The sequence below is a fragment of the Pseudonaja textilis genome, chromosome 1 (genome assembly GCF_049901715.1).
Source record: "Pseudonaja textilis isolate UNSWEBS1 chromosome 1, rPseTex1.2, whole genome shotgun sequence".
NCBI classification, from domain to species: domain Eukaryota; kingdom Metazoa; phylum Chordata; class Lepidosauria; order Squamata; family Elapidae; genus Pseudonaja; species Pseudonaja textilis.
In genome coordinates, this window is record NC_141990.1 from 93,228,468 (window position 1) to 93,243,542 (window position 15,075).

At 37.4% G+C, this 15,075-nt stretch overlaps 1 protein-coding gene across 5 annotated transcripts in view; it reads right to left on the reverse strand.

The window, feature by feature from the left end:
- Positions 1-15,075, reverse strand: part of NKAIN2 (sodium/potassium transporting ATPase interacting 2) — a 572,383-nt gene that overhangs the window by 245,477 nt on the left and 311,831 nt on the right. The gene's annotated exons all lie outside the window — the stretch shown is intronic.

A 15,075-nucleotide genomic window follows, 5' to 3' on the forward strand; every position in this document is an offset into this window, starting at 1 on the left:
CTGAATCGCCTTGGGATGAGATGGGCAGCAAATTAATTAATTAATTAAATATTCAAGTAATTCTTCTGTAAGAAAATGCACATTCAAAGAACTACTGAACTCTTTCTTTCAGTAATGGACCAATCCCAATCTGATTCTTTGACACAACAAGAATAAGAAAGGTCAAGAAAGCATATGGTGACTTTAATCTTTCCATATATAGTATATGTGATGTCTTTTTCTGCAAAGAACATGAGAATTGATCATAATTATTTTTCAATTATTCTGGTTCATCCCTCAAAAAATCTTAAAAATACAAGACATTCGTAATACCAACACCTTATTTTGTGCCGATGAAATGAGGCAGTCCACTTGCTGTATCCATTACCATAAAAAATGTCAGAATATTCATGAACTGGCAGAGGCATGGTAACAAGGTCAGCATTGTTGTCACCACAAAAATGAATAGGCATAGCAACTAAGTTAGCCAATGAGGGCTGTTTGGAAACTGAAACGAGCCTAGACGTGGCTCTATATTAAGCTCTGAGTTCTGAAGCTGCAGTCTTATCAGCAACTGCTGGATTGAAACTGTTCTCTGCTGTTCTTGCTTGTGTTTTTGCCCGTAACTCTCTACCACATTGGAAGAATCTACTATTGGTATTGTACATTTTATTCATGTTCTTGTGTATATAAAGAAGTTAATGAATTCTGCTGAATCAGTCATCTCTGTGTGCTTTCTGGATTTGATTTCTGCAATAAACTCTTTTTTAAAAAAGGATTTATTCCATGTTCAGTCTTCAGCCTTCTACCTAGCTGCTTCACTGGTCTGAGGTTCCTGGTAAACTGAGATGCTCCTTTAGCTAGAGCAGGGTGTCAAACTCAAGGCCCAGGTCTGGCCCAACCCGAGTCCGGCCTGTGGGGTGCTTAAATCTGGCCCATTGGGTTGCCCTGGAAACAGTGAAGGACTGGCCTGTGGTGCCGCATGAGGCCCTCCCAAGCTCCATTTTCACTGGCAGAGGGTTGCAGGAGTCCATCCCAGCTGAAAATGGAGCTTGCAAGGATTGTGCATGGCCCTCCCAAGCTCCATTTTTGCTGGCATAGGGTTGCAGGAGCTATCACAGCTGAAAATGGAGCTCTAGAGCCTGTTTTTGCTGGCCACTACAGGCACCCCCCAACAGAAGTGACATCATGCTGGCCACGCCCACCCCGGCTCCCAGAGGTCAAACACAACCCTGAAGTGGCCTTCAGTGAAATCGAGTTTGACACCCCTAAGCTAGAAGGAAGGATGGGCTTAGGAAAGATAATGTCAAAAATATTCAAAAGCATTATTGACATACCAGCTAGTCAATTTCACCAGGATATTCAGGAGATCCATGAGAGATCTAGGCTTGACAATTTCAATACTCCTCCAGTGTAGCAAAGTTTTCATAATGCTAGCTGTTAATCTAAAATTTATCTGACAATGAGCAATTTATAATAATTGAGTTACACATGATTCCTATATTTTCAGATCATCAGTTTCAGGTAAACAGAAGACAATAACACCTAGTACGAGGTCATCTCCTATTTATAAATATCTGTTAAAAACCGTGATTTGGGCAAATGAGCCCATTTCTGTAACAGCACCATTATCCAGATGATAGCTTTATATTATGTAATGTAAATGTTAGTCCATTTCATGCAAAGTGCATTCCATCATGAGTCAATAAATTGAGATTTCACTGTACTAAACTTACAAGTATGTTCTACCGCGAGCACAAGGCCAAAAAATAATTGAGAAAGTCCATGGTCATTACAATGGGCATGAAATCCTAAACCAGTGCTGACTGGACAATCTCAGTGACTGCCAGATGAAATATGGTCCCCATCAGAAAATGCTATTTGCTGCAGACTTCCATGGCAAGCTGACATCTTGCTGGCTTTTGTTAGCTAACAAGACAGCTTTTGTGAGGAGAAATGTGATTGGATCCGAACAGGCATAATTTCTCTGAAACATCAAACTTCCACTCATAAAGCAGCCTTTAGTGACAGACTATATTAGATTGCCTACATGTCAAGTGATTTGGTCAGTGACCACTGCTCCTTATATTCCGACAATAAAATCTCTTGTAAATAACTATTCAAAAGTATAGTAGCTGAATTTAAAATTTTAAATAAATTGTAAAATTTAAAATATTCAGTGTTGTTATCCTTATTAAACACAGCAAATGACAAACATCAAATCTGTGGTCTTTTAAATGTCAAAATAGAGGCACTCTAGAGACCAAGAGTACTTGAATTTTCAATTAGCATATCTTGTGCATTTTATAATTCAAAGATGCTCTGATACACACATCTATAAAATGTATTTGCTTGTTTATTTGCTTGTTTTAACCACGGAGTCATAGAATTGGAAGAGCTATTTAAGACGTCCTAATACAATCCAGTTTACCTCATCCTTGACAAATAGCTGTGCTAGCTCTGTCCAGTGAAGGAGAATTCAACACTTTACTCAGCAATTGGCATCATATACTCTATTCAATTCTTGTGAAAGCTGCATACTTTTCAAACTACGAATAAGAGTCTGAGTAAGAACATTGACTACTAAATTGTGTTAATTCTTAATAGTGATATGAATGTGATATTTCACTACATAGGGAGAAAACTGTAAAAATGAATCAAGAAATATTCCTAGAAACAGATCCCAATTGCTTCAGTTTTATACCTCATGGTATTTCAGAATCCAAAACCCAAGAGCCATGCAATTATCATTACAATTGTATTCTCAAATCATAAGTGCTAATGAAGAAAAACTAATTACTTAGCTTCATAATCAGTAACCTAGTAAGTCTTTTTCCCCAAACCTTCCTTCCAAATAAATGCCTGATTACAGCAGAAGCACATTAATTTTTCCATTTATATATATTAAAAAACACTGCATCCCAGGAAACTGTTAAATCATAAAAGCTTTAATTTTATATTCCATCTAGAATTCTGATCTTTACACACTGAATCAGAAGTATTATTTAATTTTGTGGAACCACTTTCTGTGTAATATTATTTTATTTCACAAATTTATGTACTGCTCAATGTCGAATAACTGTGTGGCTTACTGGAGAAGGAGTGGCAGAACCTGGGGGCAGAGTCTAAAGAAGAATCAGCCTAAAGTCTCTATATAGCCACAAATGGACAAAGTACATCTTCTCTTGAATTGACCCTTAACTAGTGCCAAAATTGTGCTGACTGTTAGTCAGATTCCTGTGGATAAGCATGAGTTAAATCAGTTTTTAATTAGAACCTCACATGTGGTCCCAGTCTTTCCTGCATGACACAAAAATAATAAAAAAAATCACATGAATAAAATCTATATAACAAGTAAAATAAAGAGGCAGAGGTCAAGACAAGTCATACTCAACTGATGGTATTGTTGACAACAGTATGGATATTGTTTGCCACTGCTTTCTTCCAGAATGTATTATGAATTACTACACTGGTTTCTTGGTAGTTCCCCATTCAAGTAATAACGAAGCCCCACCCACCTCAGCAAATTCTTTCTAGAGGCTGGCACCCAGTCTTGACAAACAGTCACATAAATAACATAAAATATCAGTGCAAACTGTAATGGGGAGATAAGCTTCCATGATGTTATTCCAAATGTAATTCTTCCTATGGAAGAAAAGGAAAACCAATAGCTGATTATATAGATATGCATAATGACAACTCCACAAGGTGCTCCATTAATAAGCGTAAGGATAGAACTTTAGAAGTTAGATGAATTGATATTCTTGAGTAAAAAATAACAGCATGATTTAATAAACAGGGCAATGATAGGTGTAGAAATTACTTTTGGAGAGATGGAAGATTGGGTAGCTTTGCATTTGTGCTCCATGTTCCCATGTGGATTTGTTGCAAGATCAGCAGCAAATATTATTTGCATGGCAATAAGTGTGCTACCTCCTTCATGTTAGTATTATGTACTATATATGCCTTTTATTTTTATTAATTGTTTTCACATATTTGCCAGGGGGAGTTGAAAGCTACCTTAACTTTGAAGACCTACAGTCATAAATTAATTATTCACCTCTGCTCCACCAGTAGATCTCAGCATGTAAACAAACTTACCACTGAGCAAGGTCAGGTGAATAAAAGTCCAAATCAGGTGTGGGATTCTACCAGTTCTGTCCACCTCTGTAGAACCAGTTGCTCTAAAGAGCAGCAAACATAGAATCAGTTCTATGTCTGCTGCTGTTGTGGCCAACCTGCCTGCCCAGGTTCTTACCTGTCCTTTATTTCCTGCTTTTTCAACTTCAGCTGCTTTGTGCAGCACAGCTGTGGTTGAAAAAGCAGGAAAAAAGGGCTTTTTCAACTGCTGCGCACCTGCATGCAGTGCTGCTCAGCTGTCCGGGCAGCTCAGCAGGTTGTAAATTGCCCTTGCGCGACTCACGCAACTCACGCATGCGTACGCAATGCAAAGCAACAGAACCAGTTATACTGGTTGGATCCCATCTGTGGTACAAATCATAGAATTGCCCAAATTAACTAGCTATTTTGGGAGAGAGGTGCTTTGTTATATTGTTCCTTGTTAAAGAGCTAGCTCTTGGTATGAAATCAACAATCACTTACACTTCTGTTTGATTCGCAAGGTAACTGAATCAATCAGGTCCCACCCCACAAACACAGAATCCAATTTCTTTTTGAATAGGGGCTTGTGGTTCCTCGGTAAGTGGAATGCTATACTCTTGCAATTGTCTGGTGAACAGATAGCATGCACCATAAATTACCGTAATCCCACAGAAATTGCAGGAGCAGATTCTGGAAGGAGCACATTAGGTACAACCAAGTCTCTATGTCTGAATGTACAAAGGTAGGATGGGATAAGACACCACATAATGGAATTTTTCATCATAATGAAACAAAACAAGCCACACTGGGGAAAAAGGAGGTCCAAGCATCATGAATTTATTAGAAGCAGCACTTAATTTTTATGGCAATTCAAGAACTTTAAAAAAAATTAACCCTCCTGTCAATAAAGTATTCTTAAAATAACACTGTAGTGCATTTGCAGTACAATATAAATGGTTTATATGAAAGAACAAAATACTTGTGCTAGTTGTGTAGAAAAGCAGTATGAATGTACATACAAATGCAACACCAACAAGAGAAAAGTTGAGTTTCTAACTTGCACCACCCATGATGGAGGCTGGTAAAAGTTTAACATATATCCAATGAGTCTGATTCCCCTAGCAATTCTTGATGGATTTATCTGACCTATGAAGAATGACTGCCTTTTCAAACTGCATCTTCTTCCCTTGAAACCCTCCAGAAACTAAGATGTAATGAAATGTGGGTATAAGACCTAGGCAGCAGTCTGGGAAAATGAGAAATCTGGAAATCATCACGATCTGTAATGGAGGCTAGGAGCCAAAGTGATGAGATCAGGAATAGCCAAAAGATAACCAGAAGACAGGGTCAGAGAGAAAGTCAGATGTTGTAGTATCACTACTGAAAAAAAGATGGAGATATGTAATGATATGTATTGCTTTTTGTCCATGCACAGGAGTTTGGTTCTACAGTACATGTTAGGAATATAAGTCACCTAACAGTTATCTGGGTTGGAAATATATCAACCAAGATAGACATTTTAATACTGTATCTTTAAGAAAATGAAAAAATTGCATTTGGGTGTGGTTTCTCAAACTGCCATAAGATGGAGCCAGAAACCTGGGTTGTTTAATGTTAGTCTTAGTCTCAGAAGAGAGTGTGTCTCAGTGAGTCTCTTTTTCCTTCTGTTGGAGAGTATTGCCGTTCTTTCTAATTGACTGCTATTCCTGAATTTCATGTAAGTCTGATACTGAACTGTGTTTGACACTTTGTTATTGGATTATCCCTGGACTAAAAACTGACTGATCTTACTTGTGAATGATTTTGGACTGTTTTTTTTGAACTCTGCTTAAACTTTTATGGGAAGTAAAACCCTACATTTACTGTACAGTGTATCTGTGTGCTGTGTGTGTATTATTCAACACTTCTCTCACTACGTCTCCCTGTATGCGCTCATTCTCCTAACGGGGAATTACCTCAACAGTTTTATCTGACCTATGAAGAATGACTGCCTTTTCAAACTGCATCTTCTTCCCTTGAAACCCTCCAGAAACTAAGATGTAATGAAATGTGGGTATAAGACCTAGGCAGTAGCCTGGGAAAATGGGAAATCTGGAAATCATCACGATCTGAAAAGGAGGCCAGGAGTCAAAGTGATGAGGTCAGGCATAGTCAAAAGATAACCAGAAGGCAGGGTCAGAGAGAAAGTCAGATGTTGTAGTATCACTACTGAAAAAAAGATGGAGATATGTAATGATATGTATTGCTTTTTCTCCATTGCACTGGAGTTTGGTTCTACAGTACATGTAAACTTCTGTATTTTCCTGTCCTTTTACATTTTATGTAATACTCTTTCTCTCTAAGCTATTCTTTACACATGGTTTTTCAGCTAATTTTGTGTTTATTATTTATTTATTTAAGAATTGTGTATCATAAAGTATTACAATATTTCAATAAAATATTTTTAAAAAAACAGTACATAAAATTTAATGTTAAAGTTAATTAAAAGGCAGGGGCAGAACTTTCAGAGCACTAAGTAGTCCCATGGCTGTGTGCCCCTCTGTGTGTCCCAAGGAAGGCTCCAGAGCCACATTTTTATGCCTTTCCAGAAGTTCAGAAAAGCAAGGGCCTATCTCACCTCCAAGTGGAGAATGTCCCCCAGAAGATGGCAGAGAAGTCCATCTTGCTGGACACTGCCTGTCCGAATTCTTTGCTTGACAGGGTCACAACATACTTTCCCTGCCTGACTGGGTGGGACAGGCTGATGTAACAGGACTATTAAGTGTAAAATGTCCTTGTTTGATTGACCACCTAGAAATACCTAAGTGACATTGCCTAGGAACTCTCTTATGTTGTTCTTGTGAGATTGCTAATTGAATTATGTTGGTCATTATATCTTGGTAATTAACAAGGATAATGCCAACAAGCATGACTAAGAACCAGGAAGTATGTCAGGCTCAAGCCAGTTAGAATGGAAGAATAACCAAGTACAAAGGCACAGAGTTTGGGAACATCCTGTTGTCTGCACTATGCTCAAGTGGAACAGAAAGGATCTAACTGAAATTTGAATAAGTGGGGTGAATTTGGAAGGTTCTTCAGTGAGAGAACTGCCTCATCACATGAAAAAGATACATGTCAGCCTTATATGGTAAACCAAAGTAAGAAACCAATCCCATAAAAGTCAGGACTTCTTTTATTGTAACATCTACCGTAACAGAATCTTTCAGTCTGAATGTGCTTCCATCTCCCCTACTTTATCTTTGGGTGAGCTAGAGAGGGGCTTGCATAGTTTTCTTTCCCTGGGCTAAAGCCCTTCTTATCTGAGCATTGCCTTGATAGTGGCTTTTTCTTCTGTCCTATCCTTCAAGACCATTCTCTTTGCCATTTACATCTCTAATCTCAAATCTGGTCTAGAATCCTGGCTGAAATTTGGGGATTGCATTAAGCGGGATTAAACATGTTATAGCTGATGTTGTAATATACATCCAACATATGTTAATTTCCTCTTTTAAATTTTTTTATGAATTTTCCTAAGAGTTGGTTAATGTACTCTCTCTATCCCATTCTCTTTCAAATAAAGTCTAGTCAGATGCTCTCCTGCAGTCTGCTAGAGACTCAAATGTTTCTAACATACTATGAATATAATTTCCTTCTATTCTATCACCTTTAACTTCTTATTACCATATGAATGATTAGTTGAAAGTGGAAAAATAAAAAGTGTTCATGAAAGCTTACCCAAATATACTATTTCTACAGCATTACAGAATTTAATTTTGCAATCATTTCCATTCTAACTGGTAGAAATGCTGAGGTTAAAAAACCCAGCAAACTTATTTATCTGGAACCACAAGCATCCTTATAGTATCTACCCATAAAACTACCTACAATATAGCCTACACTGTTGGATACCAGCTCCATTTTCAATTTTCATTTGTTAGATATATGATCAACCATGTCAAATCTGTAATAGTAATATAAGTTGGAAAAATAAAATGAAGTCATTTACTTAAAACATTTTGATAGCTATTTGTTAAAAAAAAAAAAAACCTGGTCAGATTTCATGCTCAAAGGCATTTACCTACAAAGTTAACTGGATGCTTTGAGAAGAAAAGTAATTTAATTTCTCAGTTATCTTAACAGAACATCTGCTAAACCAATATCCATGGAAGCTAATATGTTCAAAATTAAATATCCTGCAGGTACCTTATTAGAATACATGCAACACTGAAATTTAACTGCTAACCACTCCATTATAAATTATTTCTCTGAGAGATATAAAGTAATAAGGGGCCAATATATCGCTAAGGCTAAATCACTCCAGTAGCTAAGATGGCAGGAAAAATATAATGAGGAAATTGCTGAAATATATTGTATTAAAATGTCTTTTCCATGTTACGAAATAACATATTTAACTTGTTTAGTAAACATACATTTGAAGTTATGTAATTTCATTGACTCATGGTTGAAAATGTAATAGGCAAAACTGTTACCTTAGATATCTGTAAGGTCTTCTATGCATAATGTTTATAGACTCTATTGTGTGATTTTTCATTTTCATGTTGAAACCCAATCACTAGCACCATGTAGATAAGGAAAGGAACACTAACATAATCATGTGGACATACAGATCATGTTAAAAGTATCCATAAGTTTAATTAGGAACCCTAATCGTAGACATTCGTTTTGAGATATCCTGAAAATAAAGATTTCAACTGAAGCAGATAGCATGAAATGAAAATACAGAGAGAGAAGAATGAATGAAAGCCTAATATACACAATACATTAAGTCCACCTAGAGGGCACTCCATTTCTTATCTTCCTCCTGTAATTTAATTTGGGTCTAGCTCCGTGATGATGAATCTATGGCACGCATGTCGGAAGTGGCATGCAGAGCCATTTCTTCCGGCACGTGAGAGGTCGCCCGGAAGAGCCCCACTGTGCACGTGCACTGCCCACCTGCCAGCTGATTATCGGGTATCTGGTGCGCATGTGCAGGGGTGCACAGAAGACATGCGTGCATGCACAGAGACCCGCAGCATGCAGGGGGGTGTCACGTGCACTTGCTCAGGGGGTGTGGGGGTCCTGCACGCATTGCCTTCTGAGTACTGAGTATTGAGAATTGTACCGTGTTCTAGGAACAAAGCAAAATTCTGAGTACTTAAAAAACAAACAAATGCAATTGATTTTAAAGGATTGTAACCTAAAAAACAGTGATTGCTGTGGTAGTTGGAATATCCATCTCTTTATGACACTTTAATTTCTTTGCAAATTTCATTTGTAAGCAAACAGATATAAATATAATTTGTTTTTCTCATGCCAGACTAGGAAAGAACAGTTTTTTTTCCCTAAATCCCATTCCAGATCCAGCTATCAAATCAGACTGGATCTGCAAACCAAATGGTTGTCCCTCTACATCCTTAGTGAACAGATAAAACCAAACTAGACCTGTTTTAAAAGTGCTAGATTTGCAACAATTCAATTACAATTTTATCTCAAACAAAATACCATATCAAACAAAGTGTAAAAATTTTAACTGTAGAACCACTAGAGTTATCTCATGCTAAACAACACATGTACAATACAATTGCTTTTGGATGATAAGACCTCATATTCTTTAAAACAGTCAAATAACTAAGTACTTTCATAGATCAAAGGCTATCTGTTTCGAGCAGATTTTCTATTTGATGATGCATTCCTCTCTCACTAGTACTATCTATCTAAGCCAGTTTGTACATAAGTTTGAATTTGCAAATTATTTCAATTCTTTCAAATCTCCATAATAAACTTTTATATTAGCTAGTAAAATCACTAGAGTAGCAAGTATTAAAAAACATGCAATAATATAGTAAGAATACTCAATTTTGTATGAAAAAGGCAATAGTTTATGCTTGTAAAAGAGATACCCTAAACCAGGGGTGTCAAACTCAATTTCATTGAGGGCTTCATCAGGGTTGTGTTTGAACTTGGGGGGGGGAGCAGGTGGGTGTGGCTGGGGTGGGTGTCACCAGCTTGATGTCATTCATGTCGGGGCACCTGTGGTGGCTTGGGACAGCAAAAATGGAACTCGGGAGGAGACTCCATTTTAATTGGCAGGAGCACCATGGGCCGATCCTTCGATGTTTCCAGGGCAGCCCCATGGGCCAGATCTAAGTACCTGCAGGCCTTGAGTTTGACACCCCTGCCCTAAACTCTGTGTGTGTGTGTATGCGCGCGCGTGCATGTGTCTGTGAGAGAGGCGGGGAGATATTCTGTACAAAGTTTAACTTGAAGGATGGAAATCTAGACTCAAAAATAAGGAAAGGAAAATATTTGAACTTGAATCAACTCATTTAGGTCTTGGATCTATTAAGACTGCTTTTTTTTAAAAAGTGCTGTGCACCCTCGGCATTTAGGTAGCCATTCTTAGCTGTGACATTCAATATTCAAAATTCATCAGCCTTGATGATTCTTAGGGTTAAAAGTCTGCCCTCACCTATTTTATACCTTGGATTCATTCCAGAAAGCTGCTGCCTTCTGCAACTGCCATCACATACTGGAAAAAGCACAACTGCTTCAAAGAGTTGCAGAGGCTACCTTCATGCGCCTGTGCTCTTGAAAGCACTTTCTGAAGCTTATATAATATTGCTCTTGATTCCAGGGCAAAGTTTAATGTGATGCTAAAGTAAAAGGGCATATTTTATTTAACCTTATACTCAGGGATATCACAACCAATATTCCTCCTCTGCCGGTATTTCTAACTCACCTTAGTTCAAGGTGATAATTGAAAAATTAAAATTTCATGCAAACATTCTGTGCTACTAAGTGTTCTTAGAAGCAAGGACACCAGATGTACTTCCAGTGACCTAAGAGACTGTGAATCTGAAGTAAATTACAGCTTAATTTCTAAAAAAAGAAAGTAATCAACCTCTACTAAGAAAGCATATAATATAATTTTTCTTGCCAACATAATATTATTTAAAAGCATCTGCGTAATAGCATGAGCTCTATGTAATTTGTACTCCCAACAGAAAATATTCCATACATGGCAGCTTTTCTAAACTGTAACTTTTGTCCTTTTTGTTACCTGGCAACTGCTTGTAATAATTTTGATAAGCTGTGAAAGCCATGCTATCATGGGGAAGACATTAACAATGACACAATGGCCCAAAATTTCCTAAGTCCACTGCCAAACTTAGCATTATTTATCTATCTCAGGTTCTAATGCAAGGAGAGCAACTCATTGGCAGGAGCTACTAATCTCATCATTCTGAATACCCCATTATTGTTATCAAGCTCTTTGACTTTGGTAAAGAGCTGCTGTAAAAGTGTCACAACCTTTGTGACATGGGAGGAGGAGAAAGAGCCATTAGTAAATTTTCTCACAGGGAATAGAGCAATAGCTTGGAAAATGCTATCTTGATCGGGCAAGTAATGACAGAAAATCAGTTGCAGATAAGCAAGAGGAAAATAAGACTCATAACTACTTCCTTCTCAGGTGAAATAGCTTTTCGTAGGGAAGAAAGGTATATTTTACATACAGAGAATATAATATATTCCCAACGGGGCAATTATTAAGCTATATTTTTAACACAGAGATTCCTAAAATTATTTTGTGGAAGATTATCTCTCATGCTTTACAACCTGAACTATGTCCCTGATGTAACATAGGAATAGTCCAGAGATTCCCCAAGGTCACATTTTATTCTCTATTTACAGTTATTTCACAACAATAGCCTTTTCAAACAAGGTTCAATATTCTTTTTCTTGCGCGAAGAATTTCCCAAGAGTGCATTTAACCATGCTGTCATATTTATTTTCAGGGAAACATTCAAATAATGAAAAGAAAAAAACACAAACCAAAACAGTGGGACAACCTCAAATCTCATTTGATCATTCAAGACTACTTGAACTTTCTGTTAAAGAAAACAGTGAAGTTGTTTTTAGAGCGTGTGATCTTTAATGATGCTCATAGAATACTGTAATCAAATATATCAAGTGGTCATGAGTATTGCGTTGAATGAGTGTACATGTGTTGGGTGTGAACTTTAAGAAAGATTGTATTTGTCTCTTACTATTCATAAGTCAAAATCTTTTTCCCCTATCTGTTATCTATTCAGGTTCTTAGGCAAGTATACACAGTTATTTCAGAGAAACATAGTTAATTGATGTCAGCCATTCTGTGAAAGTATCCATCAATTTGTCTACATTCCAAGTATTTCTGATAATTCCAAAGTGATTAAATTTATACTTCAATCCTGTTAAAAAGATGGAACAAATTTACAACTTTCATCTAACAATTTATTCTCAAAAAGTTGATGATCTGCAGTTGGGTCATAGTACTTTTTCTGTGATTACTATCATGAACTGACTCAATGCTTAGACCTTCTATGACTTGGGATGCATTAGTAGTAGCAATTGGTGATGAGCAGCACATGATGTGGATATATCACAGCAGCTTCAAAGGTATCTTAGATAAGTGTGACACAAGAGACTATTGAAGGGAATACCACACAGTAGGGAATTTCCAGCCAATTCGTTACAAATCTCACAGTTTGGGGGCATCACAAAAGAATCAATAGTGATGGGGAAACAGAAGCTCCTCAAATTCACTTAAACATGGTATTAGAATACAGTAATTCATGCTAATTGAATTAAATCTTACAAAATCTAAACTGAGTCTATTTTCACATCAAACTTTTAGACTTTTTATTTGTGAAAGTATTTTTCAGAAAATGTGCAGATGATAGCAATTCTTTTTTTTCCAAGCCAGAAGCAAAGGATATGGCTCCTTAAGCACCTCTAGATTCCCTGCAGGAACCACAAACAATTCATGCTGTATCTAGTGTTTTTTTCATACTGCTACACAGGCAAAATTCTAGACAATATATATCCGTTTTAGAAACATTGCCCATTATGTGGTCACCACATGAAAGCTGTGGCTTCCCATGCTGGCAGTCTCTGAGATCGGCATTGTTTGTATGGATTAATTCACCACACAAATGAGTACTTTTTCCCATACCATCATCTCCAACCCACTCCCTCCGTCTCTCACACACACTTTCCAACAGAGAAAGATTTTAAATATCAGAGGGAAAATCGTTTGATTTCTGACAGCCAGCTCACAAAAAAACTTTAAAATAATTTCTATAGAATGGTATAGAATGGTATATAGGTGTGGGACACGGTGGCTCAGTGGCTAAGACACTGAGCTTGTTGAGAAGAAAGGTCGGCAGTTTGGCGGTTTGAATCCCTAGCGCTGTGTAACAGAGTGAGCTTCCATTATTTGTCCCAGCTTCTACCAACCTAGCAGTTCGAAAGCGTGTAAAAATGCAAATCGAAAAATAGGGACCACTTTCATGAGAAGGTAACAGAGTTCCGTGCACCTTCGGCATTTAGTCATGCTGGCCACATGACCACAGAGATGTCTTTGGACAGTGCTGGATCTTTGGCTTTGTACCGGAGATGAGCACCACCCCCTAGAGTCAGAAATGACTAGCACTTACGTGCGAGATGTACCTTTACCTTTACACTGGTATATGTTATACATGGCCTTAAAGATGAAGGTGGATCAGAATGAAGCAATTGCCAGTTTATTTCATTTTGCTATGATTAAAAATAATAGTGATTCTTTGTCATCTTGGAAAGAAAACACTCAGATCAATATAGTAAGTTTTTTAAATGTTCTACTTTGTTTTGAAATACTGAGCTTCCATTGTTTGCAATCACTGCTACATTTCTTCATGAGAAAGATAAACTCTTCTCTAATGATCTGGTGAAAAATTAGGTGACCTGGAGGCCAATTTGAATGAAACAAAATAAACAGAAAAAGCACGAATTCTATGTGGTTTTGAAGCAATTCACATATTCCACTGAACAATAGTAGAATCAAAAGCAGGGAAAATGAGTTCCAAAGAAAAGGCAAAATGTTTATTGTTTAAATAGTTTGGCAAAAAACAATTTACAGTAAAATCAAACATTTTAATAAAAATTTCTTCATTTATAATCTCCTTGACAAAGAACTTAATCCAAAATATACTGGGCCACCAATAGACATTTTTTTCAGGCACTCTGAATCCATCTCTTATGTTTTCAATATCAGGGTATATCTTTTCCACATGGTCTGAGTGAGAATAGATGGATCAGTCTATTTCAAACTCTTATCATTTTTGTTTGTGTCCAACCTTGTCTGTTCTGTCCTTTTAATGAACTGCATTAAGTATTATTAAACCACACACAAAATTAAATAAAAGCATGCGACTGAAGACTATGAAGACAATCAAGTCATTTCTAAGCAGAGAAACAATGATTACAGTGAACAAATTAAGTGGGAATGGGAAGCAACTTCTTGAGTCATACTGGCTTCCCCGTTGAGTTCCCTCTCTCCCTCGTTCCATCTATCCATCCATCCATCCACATTTATAGGAAGGCAGGACTTCTCAGATAACTATTGCTAGATCTGTATGAGTACACAATTGACTTCTAGTCCTCCATAGACATGGCAGCTAGCTGGATGTCTTTGGGCCAGCCATTTTCTCAGTGCAACCCGCCTCATAGTATTGTGGGGAAAAGAAAATGGAGCACTATGATTAGGGGACTAGAAATTAAAACATGTGAAGAACAGCTGCAGGAATTGGGTATGTCTAGTTTAATGAAAAGAAGGATTAGGGGTTCCAATATCTAAGGGTTGCCATAAAGAAGAGGGGGCTCGACCTATTCTCCAAAGCACCTGAAGGAAGGACAAGAAACAATGGATAGAAACTAATCAAGGAGAGAAGCAACCTAGAACTAAGGAGATATCTCCTAACTGTGAGAACAATTCATCAGTGGAACAGCTTGCCTCCAGAAGGAGGCTTTTAAGAGGACATTAGACAATCAGTTGTCCAAAATGGTATAGGGTCTCCTGTTTGAGCAGGATGTTGAACTAGAAAAACTTCGTCCATTCCAACCCTATTATTCTATGTTCTATGCACTTGGTAGGAAGAGTTCTACATCACAAGCCAACTCCCTTCCAACTCTGTTATTCTGTTCTGTTAAACT